The 23,517-nt window shown below is 32.6% G+C and overlaps 2 pseudogenes; both read right to left on the bottom strand.

Moving 5' to 3' along the window:
• Positions 1-2,492: 2,492 nt before the first annotated feature.
• Positions 2,493-4,125, bottom strand: LOC120144805 (annotated as a pseudogene).
• Positions 4,126-6,507: 2,382 nt separating this feature from the next.
• Positions 6,508-8,035, bottom strand: LOC120144888 (annotated as a pseudogene).
• Positions 8,036-23,517: the final 15,482 nt, after the last annotated feature.

Raw genomic sequence — 23,517 nt, 5'->3', positions numbered from 1 at the left:
ATCCATATAATATTTTTTTAATTCGAAATATTTAAATAAATATGTCATGAAAAATTCAAATATCAAATTCATCAATAAATTCAACACATTTTTCCAGCAGATACACATGCATTTTTACTTGAAGAGCATGGAAGAGATGGTCTCTATGAGTTTGGTTCTCAGTCAATAAAGATGCAGGGGCGTGGCTGAGCTAGCGCACAGTGCGCGACGGTGCAGGGCCTCAAACAACAGGGGTCCCCAAATAGAGTATATCTATCAGTTGTTGCCATTAAGAAGCAGAAAAATATGTATATAGTGGTGCTTAGATCATTGGGCCCATGACTTTGTTGATTCTAAGTTCGAATCTCGTTAACAAGTAAAATTATTTTTGGGAAAAGCAAGTTCAAAGTTGCACAGGGCCCCCAAAATAGAGTATATCTATCAGTTTTTAAGTTAATGAAATTAATCATTTATTATTTCAGAAAAATAAGGTCGAGATCTAAGGGTCCATTTACAAGAATTTGCACAGGACCAACAACCTAGTCACTGCCCTGTAAAGATGTTGTAAATGCTGAAAGTTCATGGACCTTTGGTTGATTCCGAGTTATGACATAGGTGTTTAGAACATCTCTCACATGATACTTTACTTAAGATTTGTTGTGGTTGTAATGTTATTTCTTCTTTTATTGAAAATGAAATGTAAAGTGATACTTACCAACTTGGTAAAAATTATATAGTTCATGGACATTTACTCAATTTTATATTTTTTAAGTCGAATTGAACTCAATATTATTTGAGTTGTACTTACCTCGTTTACATTTCAAAATGATATATAGTAAAGGAAAAGAGGGTGAAATATAGTACCGTAGACATCTCCGATCTAGTTTCATAGCTGTTTTTGTCTTTTCAAATTATCATGGAAATTCTTCAAGAATAGCTTGTCAAATAGGTGAAATTTAAACATTGGGAGAATGTCTAGTACAAGGACGTGTTTCAAAAACGGAAAGCTGAATTGTACCATTGCCTCCTAAATTATTTACTTTTTATTTATTTGTCTCCTATAATATTTATCGTCATATTTTGTTTCTTGAGATTTTAATTATTATCTCAATTATCCCAAACGGTTAACTATGTTAAAAAATATATAGATAAACATTTAATGTTTGTCCCTTGAACAACACAGATGCTTTAGTTGAATTGAGATAGGACATTATTTTTTTGAATTATTAAAGGAAATGGATATTGAAGAAGAATTATTGACAAATGTGATTCTTCAAGTAGCTGTTTATTCTACGTTGAAAACGGTTTTTGAAGTGGAGAGATTGCCATCTTCAAGTGGTGGTACCCTCCAATATATGTAATGACTAGTGTTCTACTTGCGTGTAATTAGTTGGTTAGGCATTGTTTTGTGCTACACCAGTAATAGTTAGTTATGCAGCCATGGAATAATTAACAGAGATCTAACAATCATAACAATTCTAATCAATCTAGCACCGTATAACTAACTACTACTGGTGTAGCTCGAACAATGCCTAACTAGTTACACTAAGTACACTCAGTAGAACACTGCTTATTACAGTATGTACTCAAGTTGTATTCGTCCCGTACTCATCTCGAGGATGTATTAAGTGCTTGAAACTTCATGTGTTAACGTAACTATTAGCTGATATGCTGCATTGGAGAAATTGTGTTATGAACAAATCTCTTTTCCCTTTTCTAAAATATCAGTAGACGATGTTATAGCGGAGCTTATTGATCTTTCACACGGTATTGTTTCGGTCGACAAATTACACCAGTTACCTACTGAGGCATGATTTGAAACCCGTTTCCCGTCACATTTCGATGAAAAGGTTCTGTCTAGTAAGAAGAATGGTTAGAATTTCGGATAGGTTTGGCTCAGAGGAAACTCTCAGTATCTTTCACCAAAGAAACCATTATTACAGGAAAATTGGCATTTAACAGCAAGGTCTCTCTCATGATTCACAAATATTTTAGTATTTTCGGCGACTATGTCCTTGTAGAACATATTCTCGGCAGTTCCAGTTGTTATAAATCATTTGGTGATTCCCAAAACAAAATCACGGTAATAGTTGAGGAACTAAATATGTAATTTACCTTTGTTTCTCTTAGCGGAATTAACGGTTTGGGGACAAATGAGAAAATAATTTAAATATTAGAGGCAAAAAATCACAAAAAATACTTTAGAGAGAAACTCGGTATAAAGATCACGAAAACAGAATAGAATAAGTTGTGCGATATTTAACATACAAATGGTAGTATTAATTAGTCTTTTCGTTGCAATGTTCTTTAAGCTAAAAGGAAACAATGGACTCATACTGTTATTCCTGTAAAGCCTAAACTTGGTTTCTTTTGAAAGACATGTCTCTGTAAACAAGCTAAAAGGGAAGATTACTTTTACAGCCAATCTCTTATGAATGATATAAAAGTTCTTTATTTTGGTCAGCATGGAAAATAAAGCCATGATCTTGAGTTTTATGCTTAGTACTCTCCTAATTGATCTCCCTAAATGCTGTTCAATCCCAATCCATCTAACAAAGCCATCAAATCAGAGTGAGATGAACCACATTCTTCAACAGCTCTCTTTGCCATCCATTTCAATGCACTCACTCTGTTTCTTATGTTATTAGCTTCTTCTCCAAGCATCACCTCCGTTATCGCCTTTGTTACATTCTCTTTCGTCACTAGCAATTTCTTGCCTTCCATCCATCTAGACCACTCTTGTGCCCCAACTCCAACACCTACTCTTAGTATATCTGTAATGAACTTTTCATTGATGAACTGTTCATTACTTAGTGGCCAAGTCACCATTGGAACTCCAGCAGTGATGCCCTCCAGTGTTGAGTTCCATCCACAGTGAGTCATGAACCCTCCTATGGCTTCGTGGTCAAGAATCAGCACTTGAGGTGCCCATCCCCTTATGATCCAACCCTTCCCTTTCATCCGTTCGTCGAATCCTTTTGGCAACCACTCGTCTTCGTCTTTATTAGTCTTTCTTAGAACCCATAAGAAATCTAGCCCAGATTCTTCAATCCCCTTGGCAATCTCATTAAGTTGAGCAGCTGAAATCCAGGATACACTTCCAAAACATATGTATAAAACCGAGTTGTGTTTCTTCGAGTCTAGCCATCGTAAGAATTTGACACGGTCGATAGAGGCATCATTTGCATTCCCCCTTTGTGATTTGTCCTCCGTGTTGTTGTTGCAGAGGGATAAAGGGCCTATGTGCCATGATTTCCTCCCCAAGGTTTTTCTGTAGTGTTCTACATAAGTGGTTCCAGTTCTTGGAAACTGTTCATGATAACCCCAGAGCTATTAATCTCGGCTTCTATAAGCTTATGCAACAAAACCGTGATTTCAACATTGGCTCCTGATTCTCTTAGCTCGGTCGGTTGTTGCCGTCTTGTCACCCAAGGTTTTTCTGTAGTGTTCTACATAAGTGGTTCCAGTTCTTGGAAACTGTTCATGATAACCCCAGAGCTATTAATCTCGGCTTCTATAAGCTTATGCAACAAAACCGTGATTTCAACATTGGCTCCTGATTCTCTTAGCTCGGTCGGTTGTTGCCGTCTTGTCATCGTTATCTTGTCTGGAATTCCGGGAACTTCAAAGGGTTGATCATCCGATGTAACAGTTTTTAAAGGCTCATAACGCTGGAAGCTATCGAAAACACTGCTGGCAAAGTAGCTTGTTCCATAAAAAACCAGCCTTGGTACCCCAACCTTCCTTGCAACATCCGTAGCCCCAGGGAAACATTCCATCCGCAACGAGGCAGTCGGGGCGGCAGTCTTCGAGTATTCGTTGAAGCGGTTGTTGAAGCAAGCTAACAGCCTTGAAGAACTTGAATCCCATCTCTTGTGAAGTGATGGAACTTATAACCTCAATTCCCTCAGGCAAGCCAGCCTCCATGGAAGGGAATTTTATTACGAGAACGTCGATCTCGAATCCCAACTCTCGGTCTCTTTCGATTGTTTTAGAGAAGAAAGGGACATTGAGTTGAGTGCTGAGAATGGTGGCCTTCACACCTTGCCTTGCAAATAGTCTGGCCATGTCCACAGTTGGGATCATATGTCCATGAGCAAGGTGTGGGAAGAACAAGATACGAAGAGGATTTGGTTTTGAATCCATCGCAGCTGGTTTGAGTGTTGAAAATGAAAAGCAGATTTAATTAAAAGCTTCATAATCAAGATTTTTTATTTATAAACACTTAAATGATAATTAAAAGAGTTATAGTAATCTTTTAGTTCGACAGTCAGATCCATGGTTGCTTCTCAGTAATTTCTCAGAAAGCAGCCTTTGAATATTCGGAACTTCATTGTGTAAGTCGTAATTGCAGACTTGTTGGCACATGGGACAGTGACATTGCCAGGAAAGGGACGAAATTGAAATGATTTTTTAAGAATCAAAGTATTTGTAATGGCAGTTAATAATTGGTTTATGTTATTGGACATTAAGCACTGATTTGTGTGCTTTGACTGCGAATCAGCAACGTGAAAAGGCCGTTGCATAATTTTTTCCAGACCATGTGCATAAATGTGGAACAAATTACTGTGGTTAGGAATCTTTGGTTCTTATGAGTTGAATGGAAGTGCTTATGGGTTTGGCTCAACAAAATAATTTACTTTGTTTCAAAATTATAAAAACTTTAAAATAACTTTTATTAAATTTAAAGGTATATGACACCTTCAAAAAAAGTTTGATAAAAAAATGGAAAAAAACTTATATTAACAATATATATATATATGACTCTTAAATTAAAAAAATGGTTCTTTTACCTGCTTATGGTTTTTTCTTTAAATCTAAAATTTTTCTCTTTCCGAAATTAATAAAATTTCTCCTTTGCAACCTATGTTTTTTTCTAAAAAAAAGTTATTTTACGTATATAAAATCTTAGTGTCTATTTTATTGTGTGCCTACTGTACATGTCATTATCTTCTAACAAATTAGTATCAAAGCATTTAAGTTGTTTGTCTTGATCACAATAATAACATCCTTGAAGTATAAAATTTCACTATTGAATTGCAGTATCATATTCGAGTTGGGATAGCTTGAGAATAAGTCTAATTTCACTAATTACTCTGAATTAAAAAAGGTATTGATCTCCAGTAAAAATTGTTATGAAAATTTATGGGGGATTTCCCATTACGATGAAAGATGGGGAAATAATGCTTTTGTTATTTTCTTATTTGTGTCAAATGACGACGTTACTAGTGATAGTGGTTAAATTGAAACAAGCAGAAGAGGATTTTGCGTTGAACAAGACAATCGTGTGTATAATGATTTTTGAAAATTAGAACTGAATTTAATTAATGAGCACAATGAATTTGAAAAGAAAAAGAGAGTCCAATTTGTCATATGGATTTACAAACAAAAAAAGATAAAATTTCTATGATGATCAATATTGTTTTGTATATGATATTGCTCATGATGATACAATTGTGAACAAAGTTGACACTGATAATGTTTTTATCAATGTGAAGAATAAATCTAAACTTGAGTAAGGCTTCAATTCAGTTGACAATCATTGTTGAAGAATATCCATTTATGAGATTTCGTGAAAGAAGCGGAAAATATATTCTCAACGTGAAGAATTTGTTTGTCAGCGTGAAGAATTAATTTTTATCAAGTTTGTGTGTTTCATCAAATTAGAGATTTTGTCTCAAACTCCTTGAACTTTCAAAATTCATGTTAAGGTATACATTGTTTGAGTTTAATATGAATTCGATAGAAATCAAATTGATTGGAAAAAGTAGGAGACAAAGTTTGATTGAAAGTAGAAAGTCTATTTTATTTTATGATGATTGAGGGTTAGAAACATTGTTTAAGTAGATTTCTTGCTATGCAAGTTTACTTTGTAATCAAATAACCATCTTAAAATATATGGTAGGAATTAGAATTAGATGAGAAGTGTTTTTTCTTCAAATCTTCTTATATCTGTCTTGTGAAAATTCTCCTCTTATGTCTATGATATTTCTTAAAAAAACTTCATAAAATATTGATTTTTATTTTATTATGTGATGATTATGCATATAATTTTATCTTCTAATATGTGATATTATAGAAGTGGGGCCATCCATAACCCTACTAACGGAGGAATATAGTACATCAAATTTTAATTTTTAATCAACGTATCACTAACTAAAAATTAGAATAAATTATATATTTAGTCACTTAATTATTATTTTAATCTTTTTTATTATTTAGTTATCATATTTTTTTAAATTATACCTAAAGTTCATATTTTAATTCTATTTTAATCACTCACCGTTAAGTAATATTTAGACGGCCTTCTGACATTATCATGTCACTAACATAAAATGAAGTCAGCAATCAAAGGGTAAAATATTTGATTTATATTAATTTTTATCTGTGTTGGGCAAATAATCAGAATCAAGCATATAATGAACTATATGGTTACATTCTTTAGAGAAAGACATAAATTTTATTATTTTTCTCTTCCAAGTTTACAGTAAAGCGAAACATGCATGAAGTCGAAGAACCAAAAATAGCAAATGACTATTGATTTATTGAGAACGCAAGCCGATTTCTTCAATTAGAGCATTCAAATCAGAGTGAGAAGACCCTCCTTTTTTAATAGCTTTTGTTGCTGCTTCAGACAGTGCTTTGGCTCTGTTTCTCATTTCATCTGCTTTATCACCCTTCATCAACTCCTTCACTGCCCTTTCAATGGCTTCCATTTTCACAAAATCTCCCACTAGTCTCACCCATTTCCTAGCACCAACAGCAACTCCAATCTTCAAGACTCGAGTCACCAACTTTTCATTGTAAAACTGCTCTGCATATGTTGGCCAGGTGACCATAGGCACACCAGCACACGCACCTTCCAAGGTCGAATTCCATCCACAATGAGTCACGAATCCCCCGACGGCTTCATGATCAAGAATCAACACTTGGGGTGCCCATCCTCTTATTATAAGTCCTTTTCCTTCCGTTCTCTTCTCAAATCCTTTCGGCAACCAGTCGTCGCCTTCGTCATTGTTCTTTTGTTTCCTCACAACCCAAATGAACTGTAAATCTGATGCCTCAAGGGCCATGGCGATCTCCTTTAATTGAGCAGAGGTGAAGCAGGTCATACTCCCAAAACATATGTAAAGAACTGAGTTGGATTCTTTGGAGTCGAGCCACTTCAAACACTCGTGTTCTTCAATGGCTGATTTCTTTCCCCTCTCAGCTTTATCTATGTTTTCCGTATTGCAAAGCGAAACAGGTCCGACATGCCATGCCTTTTTGCCCAATACAGTCCTGTAGAAATCAGCATACGTTGCCTCGAGCTCGTAAAAGCTGTTGACAATTACGCCGTAGCTTTTTAACTCAGCTTCCTTGGCTGCTTTCACTATCTTGGTAAAATCAGTTTCGACATCTTGTTTTAAGAAATCCGGCAGTTGGCTTTTGGTTAAACTCGATGTCGCCGGGAAGGTTAGGCACCACGAAAGGCTCGGAATCGGACTGAACCTTCTTGTATGGTTCGTATAACCTCATGCACTCCGTTGCACACAGTGAGAAGTAACTGGTTCCTTGAAACACCAACCTTGGAATCCCGAACTTGTTTGCTGCATCAGTGGCCCAAGGGAAGAACAAATCCGCAACCAAACAATCCGGTTTGCATTCTCCTAACAGCTTTTCGAACGGTTTTTGAAGCAGTTGTACGGCTTGCATGAATTTCAGTAACTTTTCGTAATTTTCATAAGGAGAAGTAGGGAGAAGATCTGCACTTTCACACCCTTCAGGCAACCCGACATCAGCTGCCGGAAACTTAAGAAGCTCGACACCGATATGGACACCGGATTCCCTGCTTCTCTCTATTGTGTTGGAGAAGAAAGAAGCATTGACGGGAGTGGTGACTATCGTCGTCTTCACTCCACGACTTGCAAACAGCTTGGCCATGTCCACTGTTGGGATAACGTGACCCTGAGCAAAGAATGGAAAGAAGAACATATGAATTTCTCTACCCATGTTCCCTGGGGGAAAAGACTCTAGCGTTTACTGTTTGGACTAAAGAGTGAAGAAAATGTGGGATTGTTTGAAAGTTTACGATGATTCAGGATTTTTAAGGAAGAAAATTTGGGTTACGATACCATCCATAGACGTACTTGCATTCGTCATCTCCTCGTCAATAGAAATTCGGAAAAAGAGTGAAAAGGATTAATCGACTTTGAACACGGAACATCATAACATATTAACACGGCGAAAAGTGTTGTCTACAGCTGGAATAATCTAATACGTCATTCTTCTAGAGGATCTAATATCTGAGTTATAAAGGTCAAAGAAAAGATTATTAAAGGGGTACGCAGCTTAATAAGATTAGGAAATTCGTTTTCGAAAATGTTAATATTTTTTTAATATTTTTGATAAAATAGTATCTAAAATATTATTTTTTTACTTAAAATATTAATATTGGGTCTACCTAAAATGTTTAACATTTCTGGTAAAAAGATATCTAAAACATTATTTTTTTCTACCGGTGGGTTCTACCTGAAATTAGTTAGCGAAATTAACATTTTCGATAAAAAAAAATAATATTTTAGATTGCGTTTTAGCGAAAATGTTAAAAAAAATTAATATTTTTGGTATGGATTTTTCTTAGCCGTGTATTAAGGTTGTCATACATCATAGCTACCTATTATTAAAGTATGGCGTGGCCGTCATAAATATGAGCATTTGATTTTAGGGTAAACTACATAAATGATCACATAACTAAGGGTCGGGTTGCGAAATGATTATCATTTTCTAATTCAAATCAATATAACCACTGAATTATTTAAATGGTTTCAATATAGTCATCTGCCTTTGTTTATAATTGATTTAAGATTTTAATATTTTTAAAATGAATTAGTAAACTAAATTTGGATCAAAATGGTTTCAATATAGTTATCTGCCGTTTATTTATATAGCTTGGTTACTATTTGTGTTAAAATGAATTAGTAACCAAGCAAGCTATGATTAAGCAAAATCTAATATGACAACAATTTAATCACTAAAATAAATCTAATAGTTTATTTATAATTGATTAAAGATTTTAATATTTTTAAACTAAATGTATTGTCTTCATATTTATTTTTTAATGATTATATATATATGAAATCATTAAAAAGTAATTTAATATTCAAATTATAATCATAAGAAAAAATATTTAAGATTCAAATAATGAATTTATCTTTTAATTTTAAATTGTCCTCGTGAGTTTGAGTATGTTAAATAAATTTTTAATTTAAATTTAAATATAATTTCATATATAATCATTAATAAATAAATATAAAAATAAATTTAATTTAATTTAAAAATATTAAATTATTAAAATATTAAAATAATTATAAATAATATATTAGATTTTTTTAGCAATCTAAGGGTTTGTTTGTTTCACGTAAAATATTTTTTCTGAAAATGTTTTCATCACTTTTTAGTGTTTGGTTGAAGAAAAACAGATTGGTCAATGTAAAACATTTTCCTGGTCAAAATAATTTCCTTTGCATTTTCTAGAAAATGACTTACGGTTTAAGTTTCTGTAAGTCATTTTCCAAACTTTTCACTTTAAAGCATAATACTCAAAATAATATTATTTTATAAATTTAATATTAATATGATATTTTAGTATAATTTTAATAAAATATTATTGACATATTTAAAATATATTTATTAATTTTTAATAATATAATATTATTACAATAATATACTCAATTATATTATAATATATGATACTATTATATTCTTATTTTAATAATATATAATAAATTATTAATAAAAGTTATATTATTTATTAATTTATTAAAAATAATATTATTGAATTATTAATAGTGAATGTTTTTATTTATTTATTTAATATTAATATAATAGTCTAATAATATTATAAAAATTCCTTAAAATATAATATAATATAATATTTTTATAGATATTCAATATAATTTATCATATTTTTATTTTAATAGAATATACTAGAGTTAATATTTTTAATTATAAAATTATAGAAATAATATTTTAATAATAATATTGGCATAAATAGTATTAAATAAATTATTCTGATATTTTTAAAATAATAATATTAAGTTTTTATAATAAATAATATTATTTATTATATTTTATATTTTCAATAAATAATTTCTAAAAAAACTATCAACTAGTGAAAAATGGTTTAAACAACATCTTCCAAAACCATAAAACATTTTTCAAAAAATGTTTTCCAAAAGATGTAATTCATTTTACGGAAAATGTTTTATGGAAAATGTTTTCATTGAAACAAATGGACCCTAAGTGTTATCATATTCTCAAATGGCCTAGATTTAAGTCCTCATTTGTAAATTAAACCTAGGAGATTTAATCTATAAATTTAATACATGACTAGAATAAAAGATTTTAAAGTTAATGCTCAAATTAAGGGCATTAGACAAACTAAAAACAAAATCATGATCAAATTGCATTAAATGAAAATCCAATAAAACAAATCATATACAAGTAGTGAACAAAATTGAAGAAAACAAACGCAGGGTGTCAGCGCCACAAATACATAACTTTACAAGGACTCATACCCTAATTATATCAATTTTTAAACTGTCACGTAAACACTTATTAAGGGCATTAGACAAACTAAAAACAAAATCATGATCAAATTGCATTAAATGAAAATCCAATAAAACAAATCAATACAAGTATGAACAAAATTGAGAAAACAAACGCAGGTGTCAGCGCCACAAATACATAACTTTACAAGGACTCATACCCTAATTATATCAATTTTTAAACTGTCACGTAAACACTTTCATTAATTGTTAGCGTCAGGTGGTTATATTGAAACCATTTAAATAGTTTAGTGGCCATATTGACGCAAATTTAAAAATGGTGGTCATTTCACAATCCGACCCTTAGTTATGTGGTCATTTATGTAGTTTACCCTTGATTTTAAGGTTATTCAAGTTAATGAGTCATATTTTATTATGTGACTCAAATTTTATTTTATTTTTTTAAGTTATTCGAGTTTTTGTATAAATTTAATTGTAATTATTTATAATAGGGTAAACTACACAGGAGACCACTTAACTATGGTAAAAAATCAATGTGACCATCGACCTTTTAATTGAATCAATCAGACCACCCAACTATTTAATTGATTCAATAAAGCGTTAATTTTTAACAGAGGTTGTGACGTGTCCGTTAATAAAATTGGCATAATTATATATTTGGTCCTTAATATTTACATATTCTATCAATTTAGTCACTATTTTAATTCAATTAAATAAATTTAAGTATCCAATTAGAACGTGACACGTGTCAATATATGATTGGAAGGTTTTATTTATGAATTTTAAATTATTTAATTAAATAATTTTTCTATCCAATCAGGTGGTGACACGTTGAAATGAAAATAAAGGGACCAACATGCTTGCAAGAGGAATCGAACTGTGTCAAGGGGAAAAAGCTACCAGGTTCCAAAACCATTGGGTAAAAGGTCCCCAATGTTTTAAACTGGCAACAATTTGTATTTGACTTATAAAAGTTTGTTAATGATAAAAAAAATTAAACAAATTATTAAATAAATTAATTGTAAGCTATTTTTTAATTAAAAATATTCAATTGTTATATACATTAGAAAATTTTAATTTTTTTGTTAATTCAAAAATTGACCGAATTAACTTAAATTTGTTCGGTTCGGTTAATAATTTTTAAATAAATTTTGGTTCAATTAATGGTTAAAGAAAAAAATTAGTTAATTCGGTTCGGTTAATAATTTTCAAATAAATTTTGGTTTGATTAAACGAACCGAATTAACCAAATTTTTGCTTCGAATAATAATTTTTTTAAAAAAATTGGTTAACTTGGTTCGGTTAATAATTTGAAAATTATTAACCGAATTTTTTTGAAAATTATTAACCAAATTAATCGAATAAAAATTCGGTTAATTCGGTTCGTTTAATCAAACCAAAAGTTATTTGAAAATTATTAACCGAACCGAACAAATTTCGGTTAATTCGGTCAATTTTGAATTAACGAATTTTTTTAAAAAATTTCTTATTTATATAACAATTGAATATTTTTAATTCAAAAAAATAGTTTACAATTAATTTAAATAATAATTTGTTCAAACAAATAATTCATTTAATTTTTTTATCTTTAACAAACTTTTACAAGTCAAATACAAATTGTTGTAAGTTTAAACCATTGGGGACCTTTGGTTCAATGGTATGGCCGCCTAGTAGCTTTTCCCCTTTGACATAGGTTCGATTCTCTTGCAGGCTTGTTTGGTCCCTTTATTTTCATTTCAACACGTGTCTCTACCTGATTGGATAGAAAAATTATTTAATTAAATAATTTAAAATTCATAAATAAAACCTTCTGATCATGTATTGACACGTGTCACATTCTAATTGAATAGATAAATTTATTTAATTGAATTAAAATAGTGACAAAATTGATAGAATATGTAAATATTAAGGACCAAATATATAATTATGCCAATTTTATTAATGGACACGTCACCACCTTTGTTAAAAATTAACGGTCAGTGGTTTGATTGAATCAATTAAATAGTTGGTTGGTCTGATTGATTCAATTGAAAGTTCGGTAGTCACATTGATTTTTTACCATAGTTTAGTGGTCTCCCGTGTAGTTACGATCCACTTACGCCATGTAAAACTAATATAATTTACATTACTTAGATTAAATTAATATTTATAACTCGTAAATAAATATTTCTTTAACTCACAGTACAATAATATTTTTTAGAGTTAAGGTTTAGGATTTAAAGTTTAAGATTTAGGGTTTAAGTTTTTTGGGATTTGGGGTAAAAAGATATTATTTTACCGTGAGATAAAGAAATGTTTATATGAGTTATAAATTTTAATCAAATATAAGTCATTTATTTATTTAAATCTGGTGGTTATAAATTACTATAAAAATTGTGAGTTTTAGATAGTATAAGTGGAACCTAACTTAAGGATAAAGTATTGTTATTTAATAAATCAAATATAATATAAAATTATAATATTATTTTTCAAATAAGATATCTTAAGGATAAAGTATTGTTGAGAGTATGAAGGAGTCAATTTATTGGGAAGAAAGATTTATAAAAAAATGCAATCAAAAGACCAAATAGAACAAAATACAAAGTCAAAGGACTAAATTGAAAAAGAATAATTTTGTATTAAAATATGGATTGAATTTACAAAGGTATTCTATAGTGATATAGAAGCATGTGATACAAATTTGATCGAAAATGGACTTACAGTAAATGATGAATTGAAAATATGATAAAATCATGCAAAGTTGAGGGATTAAATTAAAAAATAGAAAAAAGATTAAAAAGATTAATTGAAGATACATAAGTATTCTACAATGGTTTATGAGCATGTAGTTTAAATTCAGTAAAAATGAACTTAAAATGAAGAAGATATTGAAGGAATTAGGAAATCATACAAAATTAAAGGACTAAATTGAAAAAATAGAAACTTTGTTATCAAAAAGAATAACTGAAGGTACATAGATATTCTAAAATGGTTTAGGAGTATTTGTTTCAAATTTGAAAAAAAATTGACTTAAAATGAAAGATAAAGTGAAAAAATTAGGAAATTAAGGATCAAATCGTAAAACTGTCAAAATAATTGATTAAAATTTTAATTTTTTGAGTGACTCGGAATTTAAAGTTTCAACATGAATCGAATAATTTGAAATTGGAAAAAAAATGATTTATTGAGTCAGTCGAGTTTTGCTCAATTAAGGAGTTGGTGGCTGAAGGAAAGTATGGGCGAGGTCAAGGTGCGAGCCTGGTTGTTGGCGACCATTAAAGCTTTGTTCCATTATCATTTTGTTGTGAGATCTTACGGTTATCATAGTGACGGTGATTATAGTGGTTTTTCGATGGTTTTTGAAGGGATTTTGATTGCTTATTTCTACTCCAATTTTGTTGTTCTTGATAATGTCGTGAGTTTCATGTTCTTCAAGAGCTGCAAAACCAAGTGCTTGGTGGATCCAAAAGGAAGATATTGTTACAAGATTGAGATTGTTGCATGGAGAGATGGGAATGAGTATGTGAAGTTGAATAATTTCCATAGATAAGAGCTAACCAAAGACTTGAATGAGCACGTTTCGGCTTGTTGAGAATTCGAATCGAGTTCTAACTCAAATCAAGTCAATTCGATTCGAAAATTGACCTAGATTTGTTTAATTGATACGATCTTGATTAACTTGCAATCTATCGCATCTCATTTACAATCCTCTTTCTTTCTATCAATTAATTACTTTCTAAAGTTCTAAATAATTTGCTTTGAAATTTTGAAATGTAACGGCCTAGATTTGTGAGTCGCTAACAAAGTACTGACCCCAATTATAAATTGATCTATTAATATAAACAATTTGATTTATTATGCAAGATTTGAGCCAAAGTGGGAATCAGACTCAATTATTTCTTCTTTTTTTTAATCTGACAGAGAAATTAGTAGTAACATATGCTCAAGATCAGCAAAATGAAAGCAGAACAAGAAACATAAAGATGAATCAACTAGAACAATGCCAACTAATATGTAGTACATCTCGAAAGCAAAATCAACTATGAAATCGAACAACTCTAGGTAACACCATCTATTTCTAGAACTTAAGGAATGAATAAAATCAAATAAAATAAGTTAAGAGAGAAGCAAACCAGAAATTATAAAGGTGAAAACGGCAAGACTCAGATGAGAGAAGAATGATTCATATTGAGAAACCAAAAACAACGCATAACAACAATGTGATTTCATTGAAGAAAAATAAAATCAAAGAAAACATCACCAGAACAGTAGACATCACTGTGAAATCGCCGAACAAAAATCAGGCACTGATGCCATTCAAAGTGGAATCGACGATTGTTGCGACCGCGGATCTGATTGATGAAGCAGCAGATGTTTGCGGCAACAAAAGATTAGCTTCAGATAACGACCAAGAACAATGACGATTTTTAGATTTAAACCCACAATAAAACAGCATATATTCCAATCGTCGACATCAAGATCGTTGCCGACAAATGATACAATTTCAGAAGAAAAAAAAACAATATAATGTTCAATTGATGAGCGGATGGTGAACGATCGATGGCCAATGTATGGTTGAGGTTATGAACAACGGCTATGTGCGTTTAGAGATTTAGATTCACAAAATACTAGGAAGAAATATTGTGATGGAATTATTATTAGACAAATAAATTATAATACTTGAATGCAAAATATTAGGTTTTTCTCTTGGTGCTAAGCCCGCAACATAATTCGGGTATATATAAGCCCAATGACTAATTAGTATCTCATTAATATTTAATAATTTAGGGTAAAGTACACAAATGGTCCTTGACTATTCATATGTTTTGAACTCGTTCTTTTCTGTTAAAAAATTGACGATAGTTTAAGCTGTAACATATGAATTGTTAGGTAACTATTTTGTAATTTTGTTTTTGATTAATATGAGGGAAGTACAATGTAATATATGTACAAAAATAATTTTCAACCATTTGACATTTAACGCTAATACCCCTGATATTTATAGTGCTCAAACCAAAAGACCTCAAGAAATAACAACAATCATTTTACCAACGAGGTCACTTGACTTGTGTGTAGCTTTTAAGTAGTTTAGGGACTCAACAATGTAATGTCATATAGGTTGAGTACCATTTTAGAATTTTTAATAATTGAAGACTAAATAAAACAATATCTTATAATCATAAAATCATTTGTGTACTTTACCCGTAAATATAAATCTTGTTAGAGTGTCATATATAGGTTTATATCATGCTTTGGGTAGGTTTCTATGCATCTGTAATGATATGGATGCTCTCATTCAAGAACTCAACTCGTGTTGAAGACCCAAAACGATATATAAATTTCATGTTTTTAATGCCATATTGTGTTCATCAACTTCTTGCATGGTTGGGTTCAACGTACGGGCTCATATATGATTGAATAGGTCCCGTTCGTAATCTAGGGGCAAAAATCGAGCCTTGAGCAATCGCTTCCACATCCGAACTTGACCCTTTCCCTCATGTTGTCTTGTGTCTAGTAGTAAATATCGATTTGTTGTGGTAATCAAAAGTCCTTCACAAAAATTTGAATTCTAACCGAATGTGAATCGTGGTGTAAATGAGGATCAAATTGAACAAGAAGCAAAATGATAGCCTTTCATGTCAAACCAAAAATTCAAATAGTATAATTTGATGTGAATAGAATATATTATGTAGTTTTAAGAAGAGAGAAGCCATTAAAGATTAAGGGTGTTGTTGCTAAGCTTAGATTCTGTGTGGGTCCATACAAAATATAAATTTAAAGCTGAAGAGTGTTAATTTAAGGAAAGGTTAAGATATTTTAGGGAAAAATTATTTTAAATTATATAAATAATCACTGAAGTATGAGTGAATTTTTCTTTTTTTCTATTGAAGTTTAAAAAAGTAATAAAACAGCCACTGTTATTGAAAAGTAATAAAATGATCATTGTATCTCTTAGGTGTCATTACCTCTGCCACGAAATGTTGGCTCGCCACATTTGAACGCTGAAGTGTCATCGTTTGACTACACATCGATCAATCGCCTCATGACTAAAAATGTCTTATAATATACGATTTTAACCAATTTTTTCCGGATTTGCCAAAATGACCAAAAAAATCGCAATGCGATCGCTAATTCGCAACGCGATCTCCATTATCGTAAATTCGCGTTGCATTTCGCGTTGCGATAGTTTGAAATCGCGTTGCGATGGTCTACAGTGTCGTTGCGATTTTCCCAATTCGCAATGCGAATAAGTAATCGCAATGCGAATTGGGAAAATCGCAATGCGATACTGACTATCGCAACGCGATAATACAAAATCGCAACGCGATATTGACTTTCGCAACGCGATACTGACTTTCGCAACGCGATTCTGACTTTCGCAACGAGATAATACAGAATCACAATGCGATTTTCAAAGTTCGCAACAGGTTTTAGTTTCGCAACACAAATTTTTTGGGTATATATCTACGCAGCAGCAACAACTCATAACCTAAATCCCTAAATCGCAACTCATTTCATCTCCATCTTTCACTCTCTCTGGCGACATCCGTTCCTATATCCGTTCCTACATCCTTCCCCATCCGGCAACAGGTCTTAGTTTCGCAGCTCGTTTGTTTAGTAAATTAATTTACAACCATGAAATCATCTAATGTTGATCATGTTTGGATAGATTTGTGTTTTGGAGGGTCATGGGAGAATGTTCATGGTGTTAGACATTCATTTGACTATCGCAACGCGAAAATGGCTATCGCAACGCGAAAATGGCTATCGCAACGAGAAAATCGCAATGCGAAATGAAAATCGCATTGCGATTTTCTCGTTGCGATTTTCATTTCGCATTGCGATTTTCATTTCGCATTGCGATTCTCTCGTTGCAATAGTCAGTTTCGTGTTGCGATAGTCTGTTTTGCCTTCAACATAATGCAGATTGAAAATCAACAAATCAACTATTACATTTCAATCAATTAAACAAGCACAAATAAGAATTATGTAATTAAACAAATCAACATTTACAAATCATCTTTTACAAATCAATTAAACAATCAAAAATAATAATAATTCTTATTTCTTCATAAATAATTGAATCAATGAATCAACAACTTTGTGACCCCGTACATCCATTTCACGCAGCTCACTTAAGGATTAACCTGTAGAAACCAAACATTTGCTCAAACAAGACTTCCTACACATCTAAAACCTACAAACAACAAATTATTGAATTCTAGGTACTTAACCAAACATTTTCAAACCAAAAGGAGTATATATGTTAACAAAGCTTGCATTTGACTTACCAATTAACAATGAACACTTTCATAAGGCGGATGCAGGTAGGCAGCGTCTCGAATATATTGCTCTAGCCATATAATGCCGAAACCACAAGCCTACTGCAGCTCTCTCTATCGGTGGGAGGTAGAAACTCTGTGCTTCCCGTCGTCAAACGCACCAAGCACAAGCATACGAGAGGACCACAATCCCCTCTGGCTCCCGGCGATTGTTGTAGCGCGGTCTCGTCTCTGACAACTGTAACATTGAACTTCTTTGGCTTCTTGTGTTCAGAATGAGTCTAATAATTAATCCCATCCAAGAATTTAGCCAAATGAGAGCTCCATCCCTTGATCATATCTCTCAAATCAGACAGTGATATGTAATATATCATGCTGTCATACACTATTATCTTCAGGGATGGGAGCTGAAGTTGGACGAGAAGCCAATGACGACGTTCCAAAACAGGGATAAACACCTGCAATCATAAGTAATAATTCATTTATTTGCGCACTTATTTATGAACACCTTTAAAAAATTTAAAAAATAAACACTAACCTTATCGACCTCCCACCATGCAGGATAAAGTTTAGCTTGTCCATTGCCCAACGAAAATGATTCATCTCGTTGATTCTTCAAGTGAACTGCGTGAAAAGCCGCCGGCATTATTGTATATCGCGAATTTTTTTTATTTTTCCTAAGCTTCCTTATTATTAGTAGACGTGACACCCACGCATCGATATGCTGTTTTACAAAAAATACATATATTAGTGAATTACATTAATTTTTAAAAAATTAATCAAAATTATATAAGACAAATATAAGACTTACCTCCCCATCGAAATAGCCACTATCTTCAACCCCTAATAGCACACCCCACCAAGACCGATCAAGCAACAAAAACATTTCATCGTTGAGTTTGCTTATGTCAGTGTAACACCCTTGGCTCTGCTCATGTAGATAAAAATCAACTGCGGTCTTAGCCCAAAGGGTATTATCCACAATTGTTTCCGGTAGTTGTCTCCTCTCCACTTCAGATACCGGAAGGGTACTAGCCGGTAACTCATATGAGAGCCAACTCTCATCCATCATGTCCGGAACCGGTGGGGGTTTCTCAATACTTCGATATATTACCCCATGTGAATCGGGCTCTGGAATGGTGGGAGGGACCTCTTCAACGATGACAGTGGCCTCTTGAACGGTGGGGGGGACTCTTGAGGGAGGATAGGGGCCTCTTGAACGATTGGAGGGGACTCTTGAGGGATGACAGGTGAGTCGGGATTCTTCTTGCGGAGTCTTCGCACCATTGGGGTGAACGGAGACGTAATAACATGTCCACGCCGTCTGATGCGTGAACTCCGCCGTGCAAGGAAAACCCGACGTAAAACATCCACTTTATCGGGCCGCTAAAAAAAATTAATACATAAATCAGTAAATAAACAGACATGATATTAAACAAAGACAAATATGTTTCAAACTAGCATTGTATTCACCCAAGTCATTATTCTATCATAGTTCACAAAATGCTCAGATAACATTCCAGAAGTAAGCACTTATATAAACATTTAAAAGGACAACATATATAAACATTCCAGAAGAAGAGTAGTTTACTTTCGCAACAATAAACTTAAAATCGCAACGCGAAAATGACTATCGCAACGCGGAAATGGCTATCGCAATGCGAAATGAAAATCGCAACGACAAAATCGCAACGCGAAACACAAATCGCATTGCGATTTTCATTTCGCGTTGCGATTTTGTCGTTGCGATTTTTATTTCGCATTGCGATTTTGTCGTTGCGATTTTCATTTCGCATTGCGATAGCCATTTTCGCGTTGCGATAGTCATTTTCATGTTGTGAAAGTAAACTATTCTTCTTCTGCAAATTGAAACTTGAATGGATTGCATTACTTCAACCAAAAGACAAAAATAAAACCAAAAATAAATACTAACAAAAACAGTTTAGCAGTATTGGCATCAACCGAATGAATTACGAGTATGAAAAATATTAAACTTACCTCGTTGCGTAGAGTATGAACCTCATTCTGCAACGATGCTACCATCTCACGTAGAGCGGCCTCACCGCGTAATGTAGACACCTCAACACGCCATGCACCATCGCCTTTGCGTAAAGTACCCTAACTCATCCCATTGAGGTGGAGGTGGAGAACAGGGAGATAAATGTCGTGGCATCTTTTCCGGTCGCCTATCTTGCGGTGATGGTAGAGAAGAGGCTCGATGATGTGACATAATAGGTGATGGTTGTCGTTGTGGAGGTGTATAGTCGGGTCGATCAGATGATGGCTCTGGGTGAGGTGATAGCTCTGGGCGAGGTGATGGCTCCCGAAGTGGAGGCTGCTCATCAACCGTTCCATCAAAAAAACGCTTACTAGCTTGCCACCAATCAGTGGCAAGCTCAGCTTCCGTGGGTGTCAGCCTCTGTAGAGGAGTGTTGGCCTCCTAACAATATAAAAGCTCAAACAAAGTTAAACGTGTACTAGTAATAACTTGTTTATAAACATATGGTAGTATTTATGTTAACTTACATTATTATTGTCGTATACCTTAAAGGCCCAAATAAATCCTGTCAAAGTGTATTTGGAACCATCGCCATGCAAACTTTTTCGATCATCCAAGGCAGACGATAACTTATTCCATGTAGCTTTCCATAAATACGAGCCCCACGGAAACAGGTTCCACGCATTTAGGTCTTCTACCAATTTGATTAGATCATTTGGAATAGGTTGTCTGGCCTCTCTGCCTAAAAAGCCGGCATGCAAAAGAATTAGAAGGCATACTCGGACAACGTCGACGTCATCCATCCGAGTAAAACCATCTTTCTTATTCAACAATCTTGTCAGGTCTTCTACGTGTAGATTCGGCCTCTCCAGCTCAGGGAAAAACCTGGGATAGCCATGATGGGCGGTAATGTGTCTAGTGTACCGACCTACATCATCGTGTCCGAAGCGTAGACCGGTGATTAAGCAAAACTCCCGCCCAAAACACGTATACGCCAGTGGAAAATCAAACCATATCTCTTCATCACGACGTTGTATAGTCTCTGGTAGATCGCTAGTCATGGTTTGAAGAAACAGGTGTGTCAACATCGCATCTCCACTGGGATGTTGTACTTTCAGCCATGGCCCGAAGCATGTATCCTCAAACATTTTTCTTTGTGCAGGTGAAAGCTTCGACGCAATTGTTTTGGCCAGGCTGACTTTATTTCTTAAGGTCAATTGAGCCGAATAAAAGTTCTACAAAAACAATAAACATACTAAGTTAGATATACCAAAAACTACACTGTGAAGATATACCAAAAGCAATAATAAACATAAAGAGTAGTAGTTTATTCTTCAAACTTAAATTTGCAACACTGTGAATTTCGTATTTGTCTTTGTTTTTTGGTTGAAGTAATGCAATTCATTCAAGTTTCAATTTGCAGAGAAAGAATAGTTTCTGAAAATGAAAATCGCAACACGAAAATGACTATCGCAACGCGAATTTGACTATCGCAACGAGAGAATCGCAACGCGAAACTAAAATCGCGTTGCGATTTTCATTTCGCGTTGCGATTCTCGGTTGATTTAATAAACAATCTAAGTGAAATGGTTAATCTATTATTGAAATTACCAGTAAACTTATCATCAATTTCAATATGAAAAACCTAATAATAAATGCAAAAATTTCAAAAAGAAAATAATTAAAAAAACTAACCCTCGTTGGTTGATTTTCCATTTCTGATTGTGAGGGTGGCTCTGAGAGATGGAGATAGACGGATTTCGCTGGAGATGGGGACGGATTTCGTCGGAGATGGGTGAGAGAGTGAGAGATGGAGATGGGACTGAGTTGTGATTTTAGGTTTTAGGTTATGAGTTGCGATTACGGGATATACTGTGGACGGTTCAGTGTTCCAATATATTAATATTCGTGTTTGGAATTTAAAAATAAAATACTTGGCCAGGATACTAATGGCGCTTAGAAAATCACATTACGATTATGTATTATCACGTTGCGAAAGTCAGAATCGCGTTGCGAAAGTCAGTATCGCGTTGCGAAAGTCAGTATCTCGTTGTGATTTTGTACTATCGCATTGCGATAGTCAGTATCGCATTGCGATTTTCCCAATTCGCGTTGCGATTTACTTATTCGCATTGCGATTTACTTATTTGCATTGCGAATTGGGAAAATCGCAACGACACTGTAGACCATCGCAACGCGATTTTCAACTATCGCAACGCGAATTTGCGATAATGGAGATCGCGTTGCGAATTAGCGATCGCATTGCGATTTTGTTGGTCATTTTGGCAAATCCGGAAAAAGTTTGTTAAAATCGTATATTATATGGGATTTTTGGTCACTGATGTTATTTTCTCTATTTTTAATCGATCCCAAGGGATAACCACCTTTTATAAGGATCTACACGCAAACAAAAAATAACTATTGGATTGCTAGATCTCTCTATTTTATCAAAACAATATTTTTGTGGTTTTTTTTTTGTTTTAGATGGCTAAAACGATTAAGCAAAAACCCCAAGCATAGGGTTAGTTTAAGTCCAACTTTTTTTTTTAAATTAATTAATTTATTATTTATTTAAAATATCTTTTAAAATAAATAATAATTTTATTTATTATTTATTTTAAAAGATATTTTAAAATAAATTATAATTATCTAAATCATGTTCCTTATTGTTAAGGAATTTAAATTCAACTAAATATTTAATATTATATTTGAATCAAATAAAATAATAAATAAATAAAATGTTATATTAAAAAATATAAATTTAACTTTTTAAATTTTAATAATAAATAAATCATTTATAATATAATTTAAAAGAATCTCATTATTTTAAATTATTATTGTGGGTGATAACTACAACCACTCTTATCCGTTCTTTAGTGTGAAACCCTATAGTTTCAATTAACATTAATAGTAGATAAAATTATATTTGATCCTACAAGTCATGAGTTGCCTCTAGCAAGACATTATGAGTATCCAAGTTAAATGAAAAGTTCATGTTAACGCAACTCATGCCATAATAATTTTATCTCACGATATTTTGATAAAATATATGGCATGGAAAATGTCAACCTTATATCGTTCTATCTCTAGTTTCTCGATGCCTAATTAAACTGACTAAATAAATGATATTGATCACCACCAACTCATTTAAACACGACAATGAATTTCTCAATATCAATCATCGAAGGGCCCTACGATATTTCTCTTATGACAAGACAGATAAATTTCATCTTAACCACTCATATCTCATTATATGATTCTTGTCATGTTCAAGCTTAATCTTTATAATCGTTATATTAAATACAATGTTTGACTAAGTCAAAATATAATAATCATCATGTTGAGAATTGTAGTAATTTCATGTCTATGAATTTAATGACATAACTATAGAAGAAAAACATATGAAATTGATCCATGTATTAATCTCAAAACGAGTCGATCAAATATTTTTCCTTAACAAATGCATATGAATTTAATTTGAATCTCATTCACATATTCATCCAAGGAATATTTATCAAATTTATACCAATTTTATTTTATTATTGTTACCCAAAAAAATTAATTAAATGATTAAATTGAGAAGTATTAAAAATATGAAAGTCAATTGAAAGAAAATTTTAGGACCAAATTATGAGATTTTGAGAATAAAAGGTGATGATATCTCCTCCTCCTATCCATCTAGGGTTTCATTCCCAAAAAAACAAACCAACAATTCCAACTTATATTT

Source organism: Hibiscus syriacus, unplaced genomic scaffold, assembly GCF_006381635.1.
Source record: "Hibiscus syriacus cultivar Baekdansim isolate YM2019G1 unplaced genomic scaffold, ASM638163v2 tig00110890_pilon, whole genome shotgun sequence".
NCBI lineage: Eukaryota > Viridiplantae > Streptophyta > Magnoliopsida > Malvales > Malvaceae > Hibiscus > Hibiscus syriacus.
Note: the sequence above shows the minus strand (reverse complement) of the source record. Positions and strands in the feature narration are given on the sequence as shown.